The sequence below is a fragment of the Vicugna pacos genome, unplaced genomic scaffold (assembly GCF_048564905.1).
Source record: "Vicugna pacos unplaced genomic scaffold, VicPac4 scaffold_66, whole genome shotgun sequence".
Lineage (NCBI taxonomy): Eukaryota > Metazoa > Chordata > Mammalia > Artiodactyla > Camelidae > Vicugna > Vicugna pacos.
Window position 1 is genome coordinate 327,081 of NW_027328747.1, and position 22,845 is coordinate 349,925.

At 42.0% G+C, this 22,845-nt stretch overlaps 1 long non-coding RNA gene across 1 annotated transcript in view; it reads left to right on the plus strand.

Annotated features, from left to right (window-relative positions):
- Positions 1 to 16,548, plus strand: part of LOC140694618 (uncharacterized) — a 39,320-nt gene extending 22,772 nt beyond the window's left edge. The window contains exon 3 of the long non-coding RNA XR_012070200.1: positions 16,315 to 16,548. This is a non-coding gene — a long non-coding RNA (uncharacterized lncRNA). The remainder of the gene's footprint in view (positions 1 to 16,314) is intronic.
- The last annotated feature ends 6,297 nt before the right edge of the window (positions 16,549 to 22,845 follow it).

Sequence of the window (22,845 nt, forward strand, 5' to 3'; positions counted from 1 at the left end):
GGGCTGTCTCCCTCAGCAGAGAGAGCAGCCACGAGTTGTGCGGTTGTTAGTTTTTATGCGCTCAGTATCTTCATATGCTAATAAGTGGGAGGAATATTCCAACCGCTTTGGGGAAGGTGTTGGGATTCCCAGAAATTGGGCCACCACTCACCCTTTGACCTTTTATGGTCAGCCTTGAACCTGTCCTGGCACCTGTGGGAGTGCCATTAAGCATCCTGCTGTATTTCGGTGAGTGTGTATTGAAGCTCAAGATCTACTGGGAGTTGACTTTCCCACCGTCTTGTTGCTAATGGCTGTGCCATTGTTTTAATGGCTGTGCCCGGCCACCTTCCCTCCTGTCTCATGAAGGAGCTCTGGACTGATTGCACAGTTGCAGAGCAGGGGACAGAGTGGAAAGAACTTCATAAGTGGATGGTGGAAGGCAGTGTTGGCAGAAGAATTCTCAAGTCAATTACAAAGTAAGGGTTTTCTGTTTGCCGGGGGTACCTGGTGTCACATTAGGGAACTGTGAGCCTTGGGTACTTCAGTGAGTGGGTGGCTCACTGTGTATACTGTGTTGCTTCTTAGGCGGCCCGAGGACAGTTGGCTTATAGGTGACCCATTCATTCAAGCAGGGGTCTCTTTGGGGATTTTCTGCATGTGAGGCTAACATGGGTCACATGGGGGGCAGGACCGGCCAGTCAAAGCTTGGTCCACAGTCACCTAGTGCCCTCAAGGCTTTCATCCCATGGATGCGTCACCTCCCCCTGGATGGGGATAAGGGCACAAGTGGTAGGGCAGCTTCTCAGTGGTGGAGGCATTGCTCTCCAGACCCAACACTCAAGAGCATGGACCCCTGGTGTTGGCCACAGTCTTGGCTAGATCAGGCTGTTGGGTAGCTGAGCTCATGAGATGTGGGTGCCATGCTTCCATTCTCACCAAGAGCTCTACTTTTGAAGGTTCTGGTCAGACAGCCACAAATACTCCCTAGCCCATAAACAAAGAACAGTCTCTTTCACTTGGGAAAGGGCACACAGAAGGAGAACGGATCATCCCGAGAGCAGCAGAGGCCAAATCAGTCCTGCCATCAGGGGTCTGATGGACGAGCCAGCTCAGTTCCTCTTACTAGTTGTTTACTTGGAGTATCTGGGGTATTTCGGTGACCTGCAAGTGTCAGGAAATAGTACACGAGGGCTTTGTATATTTTCTGGTCTGGTGTTAACTCACCCCATTGTAGCTGTCATGCAAGGAAACAAAACTTGGTGGACAACAGGCCAGGGCCTCTGCTCTCTGGTGGAGCCAGGAGATTACGGTGTTAAGTATGACTGCGAGGGCATCATATCTATGTTGAGAGGCCAGATGGCCTTACATAACTCTCATGCTGGATGTCTAAGCTGCAGAGGGAAACTGGATTCCATCCAGCTCTCCAGCCAAGGAGGAGATCAGACTTGACCTCCCCCGCCAACTGTGAGCTCTTTGCCTCCATTCACAGCAGCATCTATAGGAAAAAGCTGGGCTGCCACCTGCATTTCCGTGTAAACATCCGAGCAGCCACAGCAATGGCCTCGTGAGGGTTGGTGTGCCCAAGGAAGCGGTGTGTGGGACGGAGGGAGTAGTGCCGGGATCAGACACCGGGCGGGCAGGCAGGTAGTGACGACATCTGTGCAGCACAGGCGCCATGGAACTGAGCCAAAGGGAGGCGGGTTTTTGAGCAGGGAGCCTGGGCAGTGCCGTGTTGTTCGTAAGAAGATCCTGGGCTCTGGATCCACGAAGACGTTGGCTTGATTCCTGACCCCAACCCTCACCTTGGGCAAGTGTTTGAAGCCTTCTGTGCCTCTGTTTCTTGGTGTCCCAATTGGGGACAATGGGAGCAATTACCTCTGAGACTCAGGAGGGACTTTATAGATGTCGTTTCATTACGCTCACAGCAGCCCACGAGCACGGTTCTAGGTCCCCCAGTTTACACGTGGCAGACGGGTAACCTTTTAATCAGTAATCACGCAGCTAAGAATGGTCATAATCAGCATTTGAATTTGATCCCTGTGTCCAGATTGTTTCTATTCTCACCCAGTATTACTGGAAAACAAGTAAACTCAGAACAAACACTGCTGGGAAGTGGGTGCTTGAAACATGTTTGTCATTGGGCAGTGCTGAGTTCACGTTCCTCACAGCCCGTCTGAGGCTCCCTACGTCTCCGACTGCCCCTAGTGGGGTCTGCAGGGCTCTGGGCAGCTTCTCCTTGATCTCTACCCCAAGGCTCTCTGCTCTCTAGAGGTTGATACTCAAACCTGACTGCTCAGTAGAGCTAATGTCTAAAAACAAAAAAAAGGTTGGGAGGGTACGGCTCAGTGGTAGAGCATGTTCTTAGCATGCAAGAGGTCCTGGGTTCAATTCCCAGTATCTCCATTAAAATAAATAAAGCTAACTACCCCCCCAAAAAAGGAAAGAAGTATTTAAAAAACAATAAACAGTACAAAGGCCCCACTCCAGGCTGGGGCGCCCTATGTTTTAAAGGCTCCCAGATGCTTCCCATGTGCAGGAGGGTGAAAGCTACCCCTCTACACCTCTTCTCGTGAGCTTGTCAACTCACACCCATTAGCCTCTTGAAACAGGAAAAGTACTTGTCTCAGCGTAGAACTTTCTCCTGATTTCTAGACTTTTATTTGCCTACTGGACATCTCTCCTGGAGCCTACAGACACCCAGCCAGAACTGAATCAGTTGTCTCCTCTCACGACTTGCTCCTCTTCCTGCCCTTCTTATTTCAGGGAATGGCACTATAATTTAGGACACTGCCAAAGCCAGAAAGCTGGCCGTCATCTTTGACCTCTTCCTGCCCTTCCATCACACCTGTGGCCAATCCGTCCACCTGCTGAAATGTTTTCTTCTCTCTCCTCCTGGCGGGGCCTCAGCAGGCCTTCACATGAATCTGCCAATAGGTCTCCCTGCCTCTATCTTGTCTCTTTCTAGATCACTTTGCATGTCCCCTCTACCTTGGAGGCACACAGAGTCCTTTGTGATGTGTAGCTGTGATCTCTCCACCTGGTTGCTTCACCTGCCTCCCACACCCTGTACTCACTTCTAGACTATTTGCAGTTCCTGGAAGAGACCTGGCTCTCTTTGGCCTCCCTCCTTTGCATGTGCAGCTCCCCAGGTAGAAATGTCCATAACATTATACCTTCACCTGATCACTTCTAGGGCATCTCAGAACTCACCACAGCGGCTCCCTCCTCTGGGACAGCCCTGACTGCAGTTCTGGCTCTCTGCCCCGAGCACCCTCTGCTGACTGTTATCCAAGCCCCCTTAACACGCCTCCTCAGCCATCATTTCACGATGAGTCCTGTGCACCTAGGAGCTCCCGGAAGCAGGGACTGTGTCTTTTGTCTCTTTATTCTCAGAGCATGGTAGAGACTCAGGTATAACGGTGGAGGGAATAGTGGTTATTCTGGAATTTCTCTAGAGTTGGGGCCTAGGGTTAACAGTCTGGTTGGAAGAAGGGCTTAGGGTATTTACCCTGAAGCCACATTTTCAATTAACATTTCATGTTGTTTTTGTCTACTATTTCAAGTTACAAGTCTTAAAACAGAATGACGATTTCTAAAAATTACTTTACTGAAGATTGAGGAAAATGGCAGTTTTCCATATTTAAGAATATTATCTTAATTTTGTGTGACTGGGGTGGTGGAAAATAGAAATGCAGGGGCTACTAAAGCATTCTCATCCCCTTCCCCACCCTCAGGTCCTTCGGACAGAAGAGACAGAGGGATGTGAGGAGAAGGCTTGGAGGGTGGACCGTGCACTGCTTTTAAATTATGACAGTTACTTCTGCTTTTATTAACTTTCTTTTTTAATGGAGGTACTGGGGCTTGAACCCAGGACCTTGTACATGCTAAGCACGTGCTCTACCACTGAGCTATACCCACTCTTCCCCCTGATATTTGTGTTTTTAGTAGGCATAATATGTTGGTAGCAGGTACTTTAGCATCAGACACAGTAACCTGCCTCTGACCATCAAGTTAATACCTTTCCCCTGAGCTAGAGAACTACATAGTCTGTTTTCACAAGTTCAATAAGTTATCTAAATTTTCTTTTTTCTTAAAAAAAGGCATTAACTCATGTTTCTCTTCAGTATCGCCTATAAATAAAATGTGGTTTTGTTAATCATTTACCAAAGTGTTAAGTGTAATAAATATTAAGTACAGATTTCTGAAGCATCAGTTATCACTGGAGATCCACATTCTGCTGTTCTCTCTCTATTCCATCACTGCAAACTCTGATGGCACTTAGTGGCCTGGGGTGCATTCTGGCATAGGGAAGTTTTTAAAGCTCCTCTGGTTATTCTAATGTGCAGCCAAGGTGAAGGAGCACTGCTTGGAATGGTGGACACAGAAGAGAAGTGTGGTCCTTCATTCATAATAACAGTAAAAATGGGGAAATGAAAAAGACTGGTATAAACGTATAAGAAAAGAGGCATTGATTTTTATCCTTTCAAAACACCAATAAAAAAATGCAAAATAAAAATTAGCTGCTATGGCATGAATGTAGAAGGAAAGACACATTGGTTTTTATAGTTGACTCCCATTTTTTCACATGTGCATTCATTATTGCGGCCTCCTTTTCATCATAGACTAGGTGCCCCTTTGCCTTGAACTAAGTCCCAGTCACTGCTCCCCCTCCCGTTTGGGATGTGCACAAAGCAGCGTGGCTCTCATCCTAAAGTCAGAGAAGGGTAGGAGAAGCAGGGAAACCTTTGTTGATGTGCCATCAGTGTTTGAGCAGTGTTTGAGCTAGGCATTTTCTATAATTGGAAATGTAAATTTATTGCTGCCACTCCTGCTGCAAAATTAAAAAAATAAAACTATACATCTTTGTATTAACATTCCAGAGCTATGAAAAGATGGTTTTTTGAGTCATCTGTATTATTGCTTCTTTCCATCAGCTGAGATAATTTAGAGCTGATGGTACTTGCAGTCAGCAGCAGCAGGACAGTAGGTTGTGAGCATGAATAACACTTGGAAAGAAAATGCTTTTACTAGGAGCATCTGAAAATGTCTCCAACTATAGATTTTATAAATTGAATCACAGATCTACAGAATGTTGGCACTGAAAAGGTCTGGAGGGAGCAGGTCAAACTCCTCTGTTTATAAATGGAAAAAAATGAAGTTCAGCTACCAATAGAAAATGACATTTGTCTTTTACAATGTAATAAGCTTCTAATAATCCCCATTATGAATAGTTCTCATTGTTTACAACTGAAGTTGGGCGTAAAAGCATATGTTGGTAAAAGACTGTACATTCAGAAATGAAAGCTGAAACTTAGACAAAATTAGATGTTCATAATGTTTTTGAGTCCTGAAAAACAAAAACTTATATTGGCAGCATACAAAAAATACTGAAGAAAAGTATTTTGGTCATTTAAACTGCCAATTTTAAATTTAAAATTGCCAACTAATAAGTTTAAATTTTCATTGGAACATGCATGTTGAAAAATTGAAGATGAAGACTCATTTCATTTTATCGTTCTTCCTTATTTAAAAAATTGTTTAATCTTTTTTTAGTTATTTAATTGAAACATTTTACTTTAATTGCGAATGCATGCTCCATTGTTTAGAGCGGCCAGCGTTGTGGTAGTGAGACCTTGGGAATGAAGTTGCCTAAATACATATTTGAACAGAGTAGCTTGCTTCCTGGTAATCTTGGACAACTTAAATTCTCTGTGCCATAGTTTCCGATAAAATAAAATAAGAGAGTTGCTTCCTCATGACTGTGGTAAGGACAGGTCGAATTAATGTTCAGAATCTACTTGAAAGACTTCCAGGCACAGAGGAAGGGCCATGTACTTAGTTACAGCTATTATTATTCTATATCTGGTTTTATAATCCAGGTAAATCTTGAGTCTTACTGATTTCATCTCTAAAAAAAAATCTAATTATAACCTCTAAAAGGGAAACTCTAAAACTTCATAGTTGAAGCTAATTAACGCATAAAATTCAAACAAGAAACACACAGCGGAGACCAGTTAACTGCAGACACCTGTGAAAGTTCCTGTCCTGCACGGACTCTAAGCTGTCACTACAGTCACTTCTGAAATCAAAGGCAAGCTAAGGAATAGAGCTTTAAAGCTTGGCCTTGTCAGGTATCCAGACGCCTAAGCTCAGACCGTGGCAGGGAAACAGTTTATTGTTCACATGTGCATTTCCAACAAATACTATTAAAATGAACACTGTATGTATTTTGTTGTGTGTTTTACATCGATAACAGAAAAGAAAAGAAAAAAAAAAAGGAAAAAAACCCCATGCAGTTACAAATAAGGAGGCTGTGTCTGAAAATTATTATTTTTTTAAATTATGTTTAGGATTTAGTGACCAGTTAAGAGAAAAATCATTTCATTGGTGTAATCCCTTGATTGACTAAACTTGTTTTTTTAATTAGGAAGAAGAGCGTGTTTCCTTTACCACCTGGGGAAAGTGGGTACCTATAACCCTTTGTGCAAGTGCTCTTTTTCTGGGTAAGAACCTGCCACAGACTTTTTGAAATCTAATGTGAAATGCTGAGAAAACTGAAAATCAAGCTGGGAACTATGTAGTCTCGTAGAGAAAACTTTTACCAGAGAACATCTGAGCCTACACAGGGCGCCACTCTGGAGGTTCCACAGTCTCTTCTGCTCACAGTGCTTCCCCCAATTCTTTTCATCTCATTTGTTAAAATCAGATCAGTGGTTTAGGATTCTCCAGGGTCTGATTAAGAGACCAGATGGAGGTATTAAAAATTCTAAAATTTTCCAATAATAACAACCAAGGTAAAATGTCTAAGAATAGCCTAACAAAAGGATAGTAGGAACTAACAACAAAAATAATAAGAACTACTGAAAGATATAAAAGATGCTTTAATCACATGATTTTAGATTAAAAGATCATATCTCCAAAATATCAGAAGTTATAAAATTGATTTGGGATTTATTGTGAATAAAATCATATTAGTAATATAATAATTAATAAGATAATGAGAGTTTTACTAGTTCAAGAATAGCCAGATTAGAAAATAGGACAGGAAGTCCAGATATGGGCCCTGATATCAATAATAATTTAATATAAGAGATGGAAGGCATGACAAATCAGGGAGATAAATAAAAGATATTCAGTAAATGGAACACTTGTTAGCTACTTGGGGGGAAAAGAAAAGATTGAAATCATACAGTGAACCATATATTGTGATAAAGTCCAGAAACATTTAAAAAAGTTACACAATTAGAAAAAAACTAGAAATAAATATGGATGAATATACAACCTCTAGATGAACAGTAAGTTTCAGAGGAAAATATATAAAGATTTCCATGCATCGGAAGCATCCTAATTTTAAACGAAACACCAGAGGATGTTATTTGTTTCCAAATCTGACAAGGGGCTAATTCCTTCAATACATAGAGAGTTCAGATCACTTCAAAGGTAACATCAAAAAATCTCAGGAGCGTAGAAGGCAGAGAAGATGAACACACATTCACAAAGGAAAAAATAGATGTCACACTCCAATGGTAATTCAGTCAGTGCACATCAAAATGAAGTAGTTTTCCACCTCTTGAGTGACACAGTTCTGTTTATGAGGATGAAGTGCCAGTGATCACCAATCCCATGCCTAGGTTACTGGATATTTTTTGTGAAGTATGGTTGATTTACAATGCTGTGTTAATTTCTGGTGTACTCCTCAAGTCTTCTTAGATAGCAGTCTGGCAGTTCATATCAAGAGTCAAAAATATTCATAGGCTTTAATCCACTCATTCAGCTTTGAAAAACTTTTAATCAGGAAGTATTTCAAAAAGTCAGGGAAATGTCAGTATGGATGCAAGTCACAGACATAGTTTTCTATGTAGATATATATAAAATCTCAGCCAAAATATTCTTCCACCCTTCACATAGTAGAATATTATGCAGCCATGAAAAAGTGTGTCCATGAGAATATTTTATGACATGTCAAAGTGTTGTGCTTATGATAGGCTTGAGAATAAAATTAATATATAAAATGATTTGTAATATACAAACAATGCACAGTTCTGAAGGAATTATGTCTATAGGTAGAAGCATTTTTCTTATTTTATTGTTTATTCATTTTCAGAGTTGGAGTCGTTTGATAGTAGGTGACAAAATCAATCTCCAATGTGTTTAAACAACAACCAAAGAATGGGGATGCATGGGATTTATTGGTTCCTGTAAATGAAAACCTCAGGTCTGAGGTCTGGCTTCAGTCAAGGAGAGATACTGTAGCCCAGATGATGTCAAGGGCTGGTTTTGTCCTGTCTTCATTCTGTGTCCAAAGATATCTCAGCATGCTGCTTCTAGGCACTCAGCATCCCAGATCACACATCCATCCAAACCAAGAGAGGTCTCTTTCGCCAGCTTCCTCTCTTGATAGAGGAAGCTTATCATTCACATGGGCACCAGCACGTATCTCCTCACATAATAGTGGCTCTTCCTGGGTTATTTGCCAATTCACAAATCATGTGCGAGGCCAATAGAATGAGGGGTATTATTTGTCTTAAACCAACTGAGATCTACCTCTGGTGCTTCAGAAAGAGTGGGTCAATCGAGCTTAAATCACAGGACTAAAAACAGAAGGCAGGTTATTTATCCTAAAGCAAATTCTGGGTCCTCTCCTAAGACTGGGGACAGATACAGGACAGCAGTTCTGTCCACTACTGAGTACTTTCAAATTTTCTTTAATGAGCAAACATTAAAGTTATGATCAGAAAAGATGATAAGTAAGAAGAAACTTGAGGAAGGAGAATGGAAAGCTTTCCTGTTTTGTAAGAAATACTGAACCCATTAAGTGCTTGGAAGAAAAATGGAAATGTGTCAAGTTTGTAAAAGTTCTGGAATGAATTAGAATTGATTTCACAGACCATGTAGGAGACAGTGCTATACAGTTAGTGTGTCTTTGGGCTCTTTGAGTATTTCAGTTCTTTCACTTAATAGATGCTTCATTTGGGGCAAATTGCATCATCTCCACATGGCTCTATTTCCTCATTTGTAAAAGAGATATAATATTACATTCCCCACAGAGTGATTGTGAGGATTTAGAAAAATAGATGTGTGCTGAAGCAATAGTAAGCATTTAAGGAATCTTAACTATTATGATTACTTAATACATAATTAAAAAATTATTATGCAGACTTTTTAAAAATGCATACTATTTAAATGGCCTATATGTGCTGTACAAGAGAGGAAGGCTTAATATACCTTCTATAATACATTTTTCTCAGCCTTAACTAATTTTCACATTTAATCACACACACACCAAAAAGTTATTCCTTCCACAAGCATGAAGCCTTAACTGTGAAGAAAAGGATGATGAAAGAGAGTAGAGGAGGAAATAAAATGCTTTCTCTACAAACTGATGGCTTAAAAACTAAGAAAAACACCTTTTTAAGACTTTGGTCACCATATTCATAGCTAATACTTAGGTAGAGTTTTTCACATGCCTGTGGTTAATGTTCTAATTGTTTTCACAATTAGTAAATCATTGACTCATCACAATAGTCCTATAAATTGCTATTATTATCCCCCCATTATATGGGTGAGGAGATTGAAGCCCCTAGAGGTTAAGAAATTTGCACAAGGCCCCACGGCTAGCATCAGAGCTGGGATCCAGATCAGGAGTTTGGCTCCAGGAGAGGCTTGTAAACACTCCCTCTGCTCTCCCCTGCAGGTGCAAGCCAGCTTCCTGCTATTACTGTAAGTAACATGATGTGGTTCACTTAGTCTTGAAATTCACATTCTTTGTAGCTTTCTCTGGGGCAGCCATCAGGAGCAGCCAGGGACACTGAGTACATGCTTCTGGACTATGACCAAGAAGGTAGATGGAAGGAAAACAGTTTAAAAATGGGATCTTTAATGTGCATTCTTCAGTGGCCAGAAAATAACCTGCCTAGTGAGGAACTGAAACCCTATCAGCCACGTGAAAATTATGCTTCCGACACCCCCGTTGCCCTTGGGTCCACACAGTCAGAACTACAACGGATCAGGGACATGAATCTTGTGCAAATGCAGGGAGTAGGAGTACCTGCCATTTTAAGATCTCAAGGAGTATGAGAAGCATGTGAAGCTTTCATCAGCAGAGACCTGCTGTCACTTCCACTATTTCCCTCAGGGCATGTCCGCAGCTTCACTGGTCCTATTCAGAATGAAGACGACAGCTAGCACCTGCTGACCCCTGAATCAGTGATAGGTTCTCCCTTGGAAGGAAGCATATCCCCTTCATTGGTTACAACTAGTTCATAACCTAAGTACTTCTATAGATGTAGAAGGGATACTTTCATTGGTTCTGCTATCACAGACTTGTCTCCAAAAGAACATGCCACCAGTTACTCCATTTTCACCCATTTAAAGATATACTTAACAGGCTTCCTTCTTTAGTGCAGTTTTAGGTTTACAGAAATAGTCACAGAAATTGGAGTTCCCATATATTCCCTATGCCCTGCACACAGCTGCTCCTGCTGTCAGCAAGTTACATTAGTGGATGCACTCATTCTTTTTGACATCCTTCATTCCTCCTCCCCTAAAGTTTAACATGCCTGATATTCACGTCTCTTGTGGCATTTACGTGCGATTTACATCACTTCTCACGTTTATGTGAGGTTTACAGCACATGCATGTTGTCTGTTTAAGCGTGGGGTGGGGGCAAGTTTTCTGTGTAAAAATACGATCATTAGTGAGTCTCATGCTGCTGGGTTTTTGGGTTGTCAGGTCCTGTTGACCATTGCTTGAGTTATTGGGATCATTGTCTATGGACTTTCAGTGTTCATTGTATTTTCTGCAAAACTTCCCAAGAACCTGAATGGAAGAGACCCAATCCAGAAGTACCTGACTGTGCAGGTGGGCCACGCCCATCACTGCTTCCCTCATCAGTTTTATCATCATCGTGACCCTGAACGCCATACATGAGAAACCGGCAATCATGATGACGGACTCTGGTAAGCTCCTCCTGCAGCTGAGGTCATTTCTACACCAGTTTTAGAACCAGGTCAAAACAGAGACTGTTTCTCTTAGGCACTTCAATTCCAGTACATTACAGTCTTTAGAAAACTTCAAGTGTAAACGTATTTTCTCTAGCCTATGTGAGAAGTGAATTAGCTCCAGCTTTGCATTAGTGAAAGGGACAAAGGAAGCATTAGAATGTCCAAGCTCTGTGTAAACAGGTCAGTGCTTAATAATAATTTCAATTACATTAGATCATGTACCCTATTGTTGAAAGTAAATAGTCTCTGTATTGCAAATAAGTGGAAGATGGTCGTGGTTCCAGTGGCACACTTGCTTGTGTGTTACAGAGAGGACAAGTAATCACAGTGTTATATGTCTTCCCCCCATGCTTTTCTTGTTAGTGTAGCTCCATTCTCATCAGCTGTGGCTTCTTTAATAAATGTTTCTTCTCTCTGGCTTGTATCCCAGCCAGCGGCTTAGCGGCCCAAGTTAAGTGCTTCCCACACGCTGCATGTGGCTGGGTGGTTCTCCCAGTGGTCTGCTCAGTGGTCATCTTCTGAAAACACTAAGACCAATTCAAATTCAGAACTAGGAGGATGACCCGTTTTATGTTCCCCAAATGCTTCTAGCAAGTTGCCCCGTGCTTTGTTTGTTTTCTTCAATAGTCCTACCTTACTGCCGTTCAGGGAGACAAGAGAATATCAATTAGCAGGATGTATAGAAGTAGCTTTCTGTCAACTTACACCTGACAGAGGACAGTTCTTGCCCATTGGATACAGTTGTGCTTATAAATTTTAAGGAACGGGTGACTTTTTTTTTTTTTTTGCCTTGTGGGATATTACGTTCATAATGGGATAAACTCTTACCACAGTGTGTACACTTGGAATTAGCATAGTAGCTATGTTAAGGAATTCAAAACAGCTTAAATGAAAACACTGTGATTTGTGTGTGTATATATATATACACATATTTGGCATGTTAACTCATGTGTCCGTGGCTTTGATTAGGATCTAAAAGCCATTCACAGTTTTACAGACTATACTTTTCTTTATTCTAACTGCAGAGTTCCCAAGGACCAGACTGACTATGAGAACAACCTAGCCATGAAGGTGTTCTTGTTCCAGTTTGTCAACTACTTCTCCTCGTGTTTCTACATCACATTCTTTAAGGGCAGATTTGTGACTTATCCAGGAGATCTGGTGTATTGGCTGTGAAAATACAGAAATGAAGACATGTGAATACAGCTTTGTGTTCTGACAGTCGAAGCTGTTTCAGATTTTCTCTTAGTTTCCCAATGAAGAGTGTCTTTACTCTCTGTTCCTTAGATTTTTTTAGGCATAAAATAATGACTTTATTTCATGTTAGAGCTATCTAAAATTTAAATGAGATTTTCTTTCTAATATTCCAGTGTCACCCAGGTGGCTGTCTCCTTGAACTGATGACACAGCTGACAATAATCATGGGAGGACAGTCAATCTGGAATAACGTACAAGAGGTGTTACTTCCTTGAGGACTAAGTCATGTGATCTTTGTGTGAGAACAGCCCACCCATCCAAGTCATTTTCCTGCATGCCCATCTCTAGAACAGGGGAGACTCTCTGCTTATTAAAGCTCTCCAGATAAGATGATCCAGCCAAAAGTGTAAACGTACCTTCTGTTTAATAATTATGCTTAAATACCTTCTTTTTTATGTTTAACTTAAATCCTCATGTGCTATAGTTTCTGCTTATTAGCCCATCACTGGGGACTGACTGATCAGAGCCCTTTGAGAGATGGCTCTTCTTGGGACCGTGAACTAAGTTTTCCCACAACTTCCTGCAACTTTCTCCTCCTTTTATACATGCATTTAAAAATCCATAACACGAATTTGTTGAGTGTCTAGTATGTGCTAGTCACTGTATTAAATGTTGTACATATATGTGTGTGTGTGTGTGTGTGTGTGTGTGTACAATTTAATCACCCAAACAATCCTTATTCTTGTCTTCCTTTTGCAAATGAAGATCCTGTGGCTTAAAGAGGGTAAATGATTTGCCCAAGCTCTCATTGCCAATAAGAGACAACTGTGGGACTCGGATGTAAGACCCTATCTCACGGAATCCATGTTCTTCTAAGAACAGAGACTCTCTTGTGGTCTTAAGGCACAATGTTACATAATGTTTTAAGAAATACTTGTCTAAAATAATAACTACAGAGGTTTTGACTTACTGTTCTCTTCCTAAAAATGAGAAAAGCAGATGTTAGCAAAGGTCACACTGTCCTTTTGTTGTTCACATAAGCCCAATCCCATATCAAAGTGGACAGTCCAGTGTTATCTGCAATTTCTGAACATTTCAAGGAGCTTACTGTATTCGCTTTCTGTTGATGTTGCAACAAGTATCCCCAAACGTCATGGTAGTAGGAAGAAAAAAGAAAAAGTCCCCACTAAACAACACAAATTTAACCTTGTAGTGTTCTTGAACGCAGAAGCCTGCTGAAGTCAAAGTATTGGCACGGCTGTTTGTGAAGGCCTCAGGGGAACCTGTGTCTTTGACTTTTCTGGCTTCCAGAGGCCACCTGTGTCTCTTGGCCTGTGACCTCTTTTCTCTCTCTCAAGGTCAGCATGGTTGTGTGCCTCTGACTCTGATCCTGTGGTCACATCTCCTCTCCTCTCTCCCCTCTTCTGCCTCCCTCTTCCTCCCATAACGACCCTGGTGATTACACTGGGCTCACCTCTATAATCCAGCTCGTCTATCTTAGAGTCAGCTGGTTAGCAACCTTAAGTGCATCTGCAAACATAGGCCCCCTTTGCCAGGGAATCTGACCTCTTCCTATGTTCTGGGGATAAGGACATTGACATATTGGGGGGGAACGTTTTTCTGCCTACCACACTAATCTTTTTAAGATAATTTCTGGCTTTGAGTTTCTGTTCTCATGAAACTGTTATTCTCTCTTCTGTCTTGCCTTCCACACCAGCATTCTGCTCCTGCCCAACCTAACTGCAGAGCTCACCCCTCTCTGTGGTGTCCCCCAAAACCACTTACACAAGCAGGTCTTACTGTTGTTTGGAGCATGGAGGAGAAACTCAAACAACTTGAATTTTGAAATAAAAAACCTCCATCATTTTAAAGTCTTCCATGTTACTATAAAAAATTTTATTTTTTTAACTTCATTTTTTAATTTTTAAACTATTTTAAACTTTGTAATTTTTTTAAACTTTACTTTTTTTCTTATCATCCTTCATTGTAGGCTCCAGAAACCTGCTCTTCTGCCCACCGCATCCAAGTTCCCTTTCATTGTTTCTCCTCCCTTTCCTAACCTTCCTTCTCTCTCCCTTATTACCAAGTTTCTGTCCATTCTGTTTATAGGGCAGTTAAATTATTTTTTCTTTCTTTCTTTCTTTTTTTCTTTCTTTCTTTCTTTCTTTCTTTCTTTCTTTCTTTCTTTCTTTCTTTCTTTCTTTCTTTCTTTCTTTCTTTCTTTCTTTCTTTCTTTCTTTCTTTCTTTCTTTCTTTCTTTCTGTTTTTGCAGAGTGAACACCTTTGGGTGTCAGTGTGTCCTGCCACATTTCTTCACAAGGGCTTCATCTTTCAGCTTCAGTGTGGATTACTGGGGTCTGTCCCTAAACAAAGGCATTTCCCTTGTCCCCCAGCTCACCACGCCCCTCAAGAAAAAGATTCTGATCTCCGCTGTGAAATGAATCTTTTTTTCCATCCTGTGCAGTAGACAACTCTTACCCTGAGCTCACATTCAGATATTTCCAGAGGAGTAAAAGTAGCTCGTGTGCAAATAATACTACTTTTCTCTGTGAAAAGAAATAGATCAGATAGAGGAAACACTTAACTCAGATTACGCAAAAGCATTTCCTGAAGGAAATAGGTTAAATATTTAACAGTAAATTTTGTTGAATCTGGTTATCAGTGAGCTACTTTTACCAATCAAGAAGGATATATTTCCTAAATTGGTACTGAGAAATTCATGTGGAATGAAACTTGCTCACATGAACTAGTTTAAAGTAAAGGATGCATTATAGTATCTGTGGTCTGTTTATACCTTCGCTTAAGTAAGCACATTGTTGTAGGTTCCAGTGAGCTGAACTTTGCCTCCATGTATTTCTACTATGGGCTAAAATATTTAGGGAATCTATTTTGAATTATGTTCCCCTTGTTTGAAAACCAGGAATGCTGAATGGTAGCCAAGTTCGAGGGTGGCTTGTGTTTTCCTCAGTGCCTCTTCTCTTTGTATAAGGTGCCAGTTTCCTTCTTAATTTTCCATGTAAAATCCTAACATACCAAAGATCTAACAATTACTCGTGCTGCACCAAAACTATACCCATCCTCAAAAATACATAGGAAGGGAAAAGAAAACTTATCAAAGTTAGCGACTATTTTCATGCTATTTAAATATGTCTAAAGGAACATAATGAAATGAATTTCACCATATCTCACCTGCCTCCACCCCCCCAATCCCATGTGGGATTCTTGAGTAGGATTCTTGGAGCAGTGATGCCGTGATCCAGGCTCCCTCTGGGGTCCCCCCAGCACTTGATCGGCACGTGGTATAAAGTAGGTCTCAGTCCGAGCCAGCTGAGTGAGTGAGTGACTCACAGGCATCGAATGCGTAACATCAGTGAATTAACAGCATTCTCTGTAGGACTCAGAGAATAAGCTGAGTGCCCTGTGGCCTTCCCAACCTCACATACTATTTTGATGTTGGGGTCATTTCTGGGAATGTTATTCTGTACTTGACAAAAGGCTAGTAAAATTCCAGGGTTAAGCAACTTGCCCTAGGGAAATTTTATGATAAAATATTAAGAAAAATAGTTAAATGTCCAAAATGACACAGCATTGTCCTTTGGTGTTTAGATAATGTATGGCTGTAATTTTCTTACTTTATATGTTTTCTACATTTTCCACCGTGTGTATGCACTACTATATAATAAGAAAAAGCAAATGTTTAAAAGAGAAAATCTCTCTTCTCCGGATATGATTTGATTAGAGGATGAGTCAGATACATTTAATAAGAGAACCTTAAATACATGTGTCCATAACTCGCTCTTGAAATTCAGGAACAGGAAACTCAGGAATGAAATAGATTAAGAGAATCAAAGATACTTGTATTCAAGATTAGCAAGTAGGAGTGTCCTCAACAGAAATGGTTATAATCTATAATTCAGGGATTATATGTGATACTGAAGGTACAAAGACAACATGAAGTAGAAAATGCCACGTGGCAAGCACTGAGTAAAGGGCAATTTACTATGATTATGCCAATATGTTTGGTCAATTCCCAAGCAAATGATTGTGTAACCCCTGTTAGAGGGAGAAAGCTTCCAGCCTTGGCTGGAGAGGGGGAAGGATTCACTGTCTGTATTTTTCAAAATGTCTACAGGTGCTTCTCCTGTGCAAATTGATATCCCTGCACGAGAACCATAACCCAACAGAAAACCCAAAAGACCGAGGACAATGATGGGTAGACGACAGCCCAAACTTTTCTGCCACAGATGAGTGGTTCCACTGAGGAAGACTGAGCAAGAGGCTCAGATTCTTAGCTAAGGACAAGCATGTCGGGACTTCTAATACGACCTAATGCCATCGATGGGGGAGGGCAGTTCAGCACAAGAAGGGAGCGCCAGGTGAGTTAACATGGAAGTTTCATCCCGAATCCAAACCGTAATGGATTTGGGTCCCGGAGGGTTAAAGCCCTGCTTCCCTGGGGCATGGACCGGATTCCACAAGAGGCTGAGACAGGAAGTATGAGGCAGAGAAAAACTCCCCCAGGAGACTCCCGTGTCTGGGTGCCAGGAAGGGTGATGGACGAGCGTGGTCTCAGCGCCACCCGCACCACAGGGGCCCGAGGGGCTGTGGAGCTGCGCGCTCCCGGCCGAACCTCAGACCTGACTGCAGCGCTCTGGGCTGCGGCCTGGGGAGCGGCTTCAGCAGCAGGCTGTCCCCGTCCTTCTCGTAGGTGCTGCAGTGACCCCCACCCCTGTGGCCACGGTGTTCCCAAGCCAAGGGTCTAAGTGACTTCAACCCTATTTACAGGTGGCCACAGCCGGTTAGCCTGTGCTGCTCAAAAGGAAGATCCCACATGGGGTTTTGATGTGTTAGGGGGGATTGTTAATACCTGGCCTGCTTTGAATCATTTCATCCAGACAGCTGCCTGGGCAGTGGAAGTTTCATCTCCCAATTTTATTTCAACTTATTTGTTGAAAGTATAGTTGGTTTACAATATTGTGTTAATTCTTGGTGTACAGCATAGTGATTCACTTATACATATATATATATATATATATATATATATATATATTCCTTGTCATATACTTTTCCACTATAGGTTATTAAGTAATTGAATGTAGTTCCCTGTGCTATACAGTAGGATCTTGTTGTTTGAAGCAAAAATTGCTAAACAAAGTAACAAAGTAAGCAGACTAAACCTAGCCATGTGTATGACAGAGTTGAGTTTATCTCAGTATTTAAATGTGGTTTTGATCTCCAGGATCACTTTATCAACTTATCATAAGTAAAGGGCCTGTGGACCACTTCTCAGAAAAATGTTTTAAAATCATGAGATTTAGAGAATAAAGAAGGAAGATAATTATACTGAAAAGCAGATATCAAAATATAGAAATGGGCATTTGTGATACAGTAATATCTGAATTATTGGAAGAACGTGTTGAATAAGAGGATCCAGTGATGGGTCTACTAACCACAACATTCTGCCACAGCAGTGAGTGTCAATCATCTTCTGAGATCTGCAACAATTGCATTTTGAATGTAAATAAAGTAAAATAACAAATAAGTCATGAAGTGTGGATTCAGATTCAGGGGTATCTCGAGTCCATATCCCCACCACTTCCCCGAGCTCCCTGCTCTTCCCCTAATGTCATTGAAAGAAATGGGGAAAGTTTGTGAAGCGAAGGGCATGTTCCATTGCAAAGAAATCTCATAGCAAACCTGGGAGCATGGCCAGTGAAAAGTTAACGCTGAGACTAGAGTCAGTGGGAAACCAAGCAGGGGCAGCTCTTTACAAGTCACATCATATCCTCAGTGTGTGTCCACGTGTGTGCATACAGACGTGTGGGCATGTATGATATATACACCTGCCTTTCGTGTGAAGCCGCCTCACTGTCCAAATTTGAAATCCATCCAGACGTGCAGTGCAGTCAGCCGGAGCTCAACCGGACGCTAAGTTGCCTGTTGTTGCTCTGTCTCTTCTGCTGAACTCCACGAGTACACCACACGCCAGCTGTTGCTTTCAGGGACAACAGCTCTGTAGGCTACAGGTCCATGCCTTGTTTCACTGCCAACTCCAATTTCCTTTCAGGACAAATTGCCATTTGAAAAAGGGGGAAGCATTCAGTTGGCCCACAAGCCTCTGAGTGAGGAAAAAACATAACCTTAGAGACAGCTCTGTGGGACAGCATCCAGGAGGGGCAGAGCACTGGGCTGAGAGTCGAGGCTGTGTTTCTTTCAAGCTCTGCACTGAATTTGAGGTGGCATGTCACTTCTTTGGCCCTTGATTTGTACAGCTTATATTAGGTTCTTGGACCTGTTCGATCCAACGTTAGAGTATCACTTTTCTGCTCGGTGACCCTCCATGGCTCCGCAATTCCTTCAGAGGGAAAAATGCCCACATCCTCACGGCAGCCTCTTAGGCTCCACCCCCAAAATCACCACTTATTTCCTATTCACTCTGGCCCACACCAGTCTCCATGCTGTGTGTCCAGTGTGAGGGACCTCCAGGCCTGTGATCACTGTTCCCTCTGCCCCTCCTCTGCCCACCCCTTTGCCTCCATCTTTGCCTTATTCAAAGGTCACTGCCCCAGCCCCACTTCTCCCTACAGACATTCCTCGCCCTCCTTTATTTTCCTCTGCAGCACTTATCACCAGCTCAAAGACCCTGTATTACTTTCTTTTACTTATTTTCTCTGACGATTTTCAGACTGGAAAGGCCATGGTGGATAATAGCAGAGAAATGGGGGGGAAAAAGACAAATTAGGGAAGGTATCTTCTAAAAGCTAAAATGCCCACCTGAAAAGGAGGTAGGAGATAAAGTAGTAGTCGTTACAATTTTGGTAAACCCAAGGTACGTGGTCAGGACTAGTTTTCACAATATTTCAGGGTACGGAGGCAGCAATAAAAAGAAATTTATCCTGAAAACAAGAAATTAAATTCTTTGGAAGATGATGTCTTCAGCTTGAAATGTCAGTAATACTTTTATGACCTTGGTCTGATAATATCCTGCCTTATAATTTGATCTGTTTGGCAGCTGGGTCATGAATCTAATGGTGCCACAGATTCAGGAGCAGAACAGACCACCCCACAATGGGAATAGGACAGCCATCTGTATCCCATGGGCAAACTGGGGTTATTTTATGAATACCCTGAAATGAGTCAGTCATCAGTGGAGATTTCTGTGCTGTCGGTTATACTAGAATATGCTTTGGGTCACAGAAGCATCGGTTACCGAGCCAAACAATGACCTAGCATACCGAAACGGAGCCCGCTTTTCTCCGTTATATGCATTTATGCAGTCAGGCTTTCAAACAGGGTGCCTGTGTGTATCTTTGTCAATATTTATGTTGCACAAAGCTGAAGATTTACTGCCAAGGAATGAAATGGAATACTCATTCAGGTACGTCTCCACCATTGATTCTCAGATCCTTCTGATCATGTCGTCTAAGGATGAACTCAGAACCGTTACTAGATGTGACTCAGCTCGGGCTGTAGCCCGTGTGGCACAGCTGTTGGCTGATATCCTTCTAAACAGAGTCATGTGAGCCTGCCAGCCTGTGCAGAAAGCCCACAAGAGCATCCTGCCTCATGGTAGCAAGGTTCACAGGGTCACCCCTTCCACAACTCACACCTGCCTTTCGCATTGTTCCTATTTCTTCTGGCCGATGGTTTCTGCCTAGTTCCTTGAGTGACCTCGTGGAAAATCACTGGCTTGAATTCAGGATGAATTTGCTGATCTGGAGTATCGGTAGAACACCGATCCCCTAAATCTCCAATGTCTTTGTCCATTTCTGTACATTTGCTTGGGCTCTGTTTCTCTTTGATTGAACTTGGTTTTGAGCTCTCGGTTGCCTTTAAATGGTTGCATCTCAAAATAGATTTCCATAGGAAACGTCATCTTTTCTATTATGCATGGCACACTTTTATCTACTAGAAGGCTGATGATGTGCACGTTTTGTATCTGAGCCCTTTCAGCTCACCAGTGCCTTGAATTAGTTTTTTTTTTTTCAAGCTTAGGAGACAGGAAAGGATTTTGGTCAATAGGATTTGCATTTATGCATGCGGGTTCATGTCTGCAAAGGCACCCCTTTGTGCTTCCTGTTTATAAGTCTACAGATTGAGGGAGTTTTCTTTCTCCTAAATTGCATTCTATATATAAAATAATAGTTTTTAAAAATATACAATATACATGGAAATGCATCTGGTTCCCTCGGTGAATGAAAGGTCATTTTGTGGCATCTTCAGTCAGCTATGCTTTGTGCCCTGGTGTCTGATTTGAGTTTCATCTTTGCTTTTGTTGTGTTTAGTGATCAGGTTCCATTAAGGGTGCAGCTGCTGTCCCTGGTGTAGAAATTATGTTCGTTTATTCTGCTTATTATCAAAAGGACTTTAAGCCAATATCTGTTATTCAAAAATGAGTCATAATTTTAAATATGTCTTACTGGGGCTATTATCAGCATTAATAATAACAACAACTTTCTGAGGGCAGCATATCATTTGGTATTTTAACACACACGAAAAAAGCCTTGGAAAAAAGTTATTGTTCTAGTTAAGTCAAATAAAGGTCATTGAAAGGAAAAGTTGTATGCTTCTGGGAGAAATTGATAGGACTTTTATAACTTTATAGTCTCATTAAAATACCAATTAAATAATTCAGCCTAACTCTACCCTACATAACAGGATGGAGTAACAGCCATTCTAGAGAGATTTTTCAGATTTATTTGTTTTCCTATTATCTAAATAATCCCTAACGAATTAGAAAATTCAATCCATTTCTGAGAGTAGGCAGTGTGTTATTCTGTATTCAACACTGGAGTGAAACTTATTTTGTGTTCTTTTTGTTCATGGGAGATAGAATTTCCAAGTGCTTTTTGAATTATTTTTGTTCCTCTAAAATAAAGTGCCTTTGGTGGTGATCTCCTGACCTCAGTTTCCTCCTACCAGTTTTCCCCATGATCATTAATGACACCCCACCTGCCTTTTTAGTTGTGCCTCTTAGCTGCTGAAGGGGAACAGCTACTGACAGATGACCCTGGAGCCCTCCACCCGTGCTTCGTTAGGCCTCGCACCCAGCCACCAACCCTAGTCTCCTTCGCCTGAAGTACCTTTCTCTGCTTTTCTGCCTGGAAGGAGTCTTGCCAAGCCTTGGCAGGAAACCCTCCACTTTTTAGAGATTTTCTGCTCTCCTCTCTAGGCATGAATTAATTGCACTTGATTCTTGTCTTGATGGTGTGTGATCGTGTCCGTGCCCATTGTGCTCCCCGGCTGGACTGATCCTGTCGGAGGCAGTAGTCAGGCTCTTCATCTTCCTGTCCATGTCTGGAGCACCTCAGCCTGGACCCTGGTTCTCATACGTGTTTAAGTGACTTGAGCTTGGAGTTTCAACACACTCACATACAAGCGTTAGGTGAGTTGGCGGTAGCATTGCCCCCAAGGCCCCCACAAGCTTCTATATGGCATATGTTTTATTCTGAATGAAATTTCTCTTTTATTTGTTTTAGTGAATTCCCCACTGTCCTTTGAGATTATTAGAGTAACCCTGAGTTATTAACCACAATAGCTCTACCCCCACCAGCAAAAGATCCTGCTGTCTGAGAACTCAGACATGGGACATAAGAGAAATAATCTATCAGTCTTAAAATCTGGAAGCCATAAGATACCGTTTTGTACTTAGAGCACCCACAGCACAAACAGCAGTCTCTCAAGAATTTGGCGATGCCTTCCCAGAGGGCGGGTGCCGTAAGTGAAATGCAGTGAGTGATGAAGTGAGAGCTCTTTGTCTCTGGTATTGCCTTTTCCACCCTTGCTGTGTTAACTTGATCTTCCCTTCATATATTATGTTCTCCATTTAATTTACTGCAGTTAATATCAGTTGTTCTTCAATATCTCCTTGCACCCGCCCCCTCCATCCACTCTCTCTCCAGTCCTATCCCACCCACACCTCTCCTGCGCACTCCAGGACCAGGCCTGTCTCCCCCACACCCTCACCTCTGCTCTGTCTGCCCACCACCTGCACTGACATTTCCATAACTCCACAGAATGAACTTTCCAAAATGGCAGCTGAGTAACTGGGGGGGATTGTATACCTCTTATGTCTTTACCGATTCATTCGTTTATCTATCCAACAAACACTGAGCACCTGCTATGCCAAACACTGTATCAACTGCTGGGGAGACCAAGACAGGTAAGACTTGGTGTCTGCACTCCCCAAGCCAGGCGAGACTTGGCGAGTAGTTGATGGGTTGCTAAGCAGGTGAACACAAATTGGACTTCCTAGAGCTGGAAATATTTGAACTGAATTTTGAAAGGTGAAAGGAAGTTCGCTCTCTAATGTGTGGTAGAGGGAGTGGACACTTCATGCTGAGAGGTAGAGACATATAAGAATACACGGCATGAAGCGGCTTGGCCAGACTGAAGAACAACAAGTAGGGTTAGAACAAAGTATCCAAGGTGGGAATATCTGGTGCACAAGGCCTGTGTCACGAGGGGTCTTGTGTGCTTAGACTTGAATGTATCCTTAAAGAAACAGGGATATATTGGAATATATGTAAGCAAGAGAATTGCATAATGTTTATGTTGAAGAATATCTGGTTATACTGGCAGCAGAATGGAAGATACTATTTTTGGGGGGAGGCCCATATTTTGGGGGGAAAGGATATTTCAGGCACCACCCCAGGTAACCCAG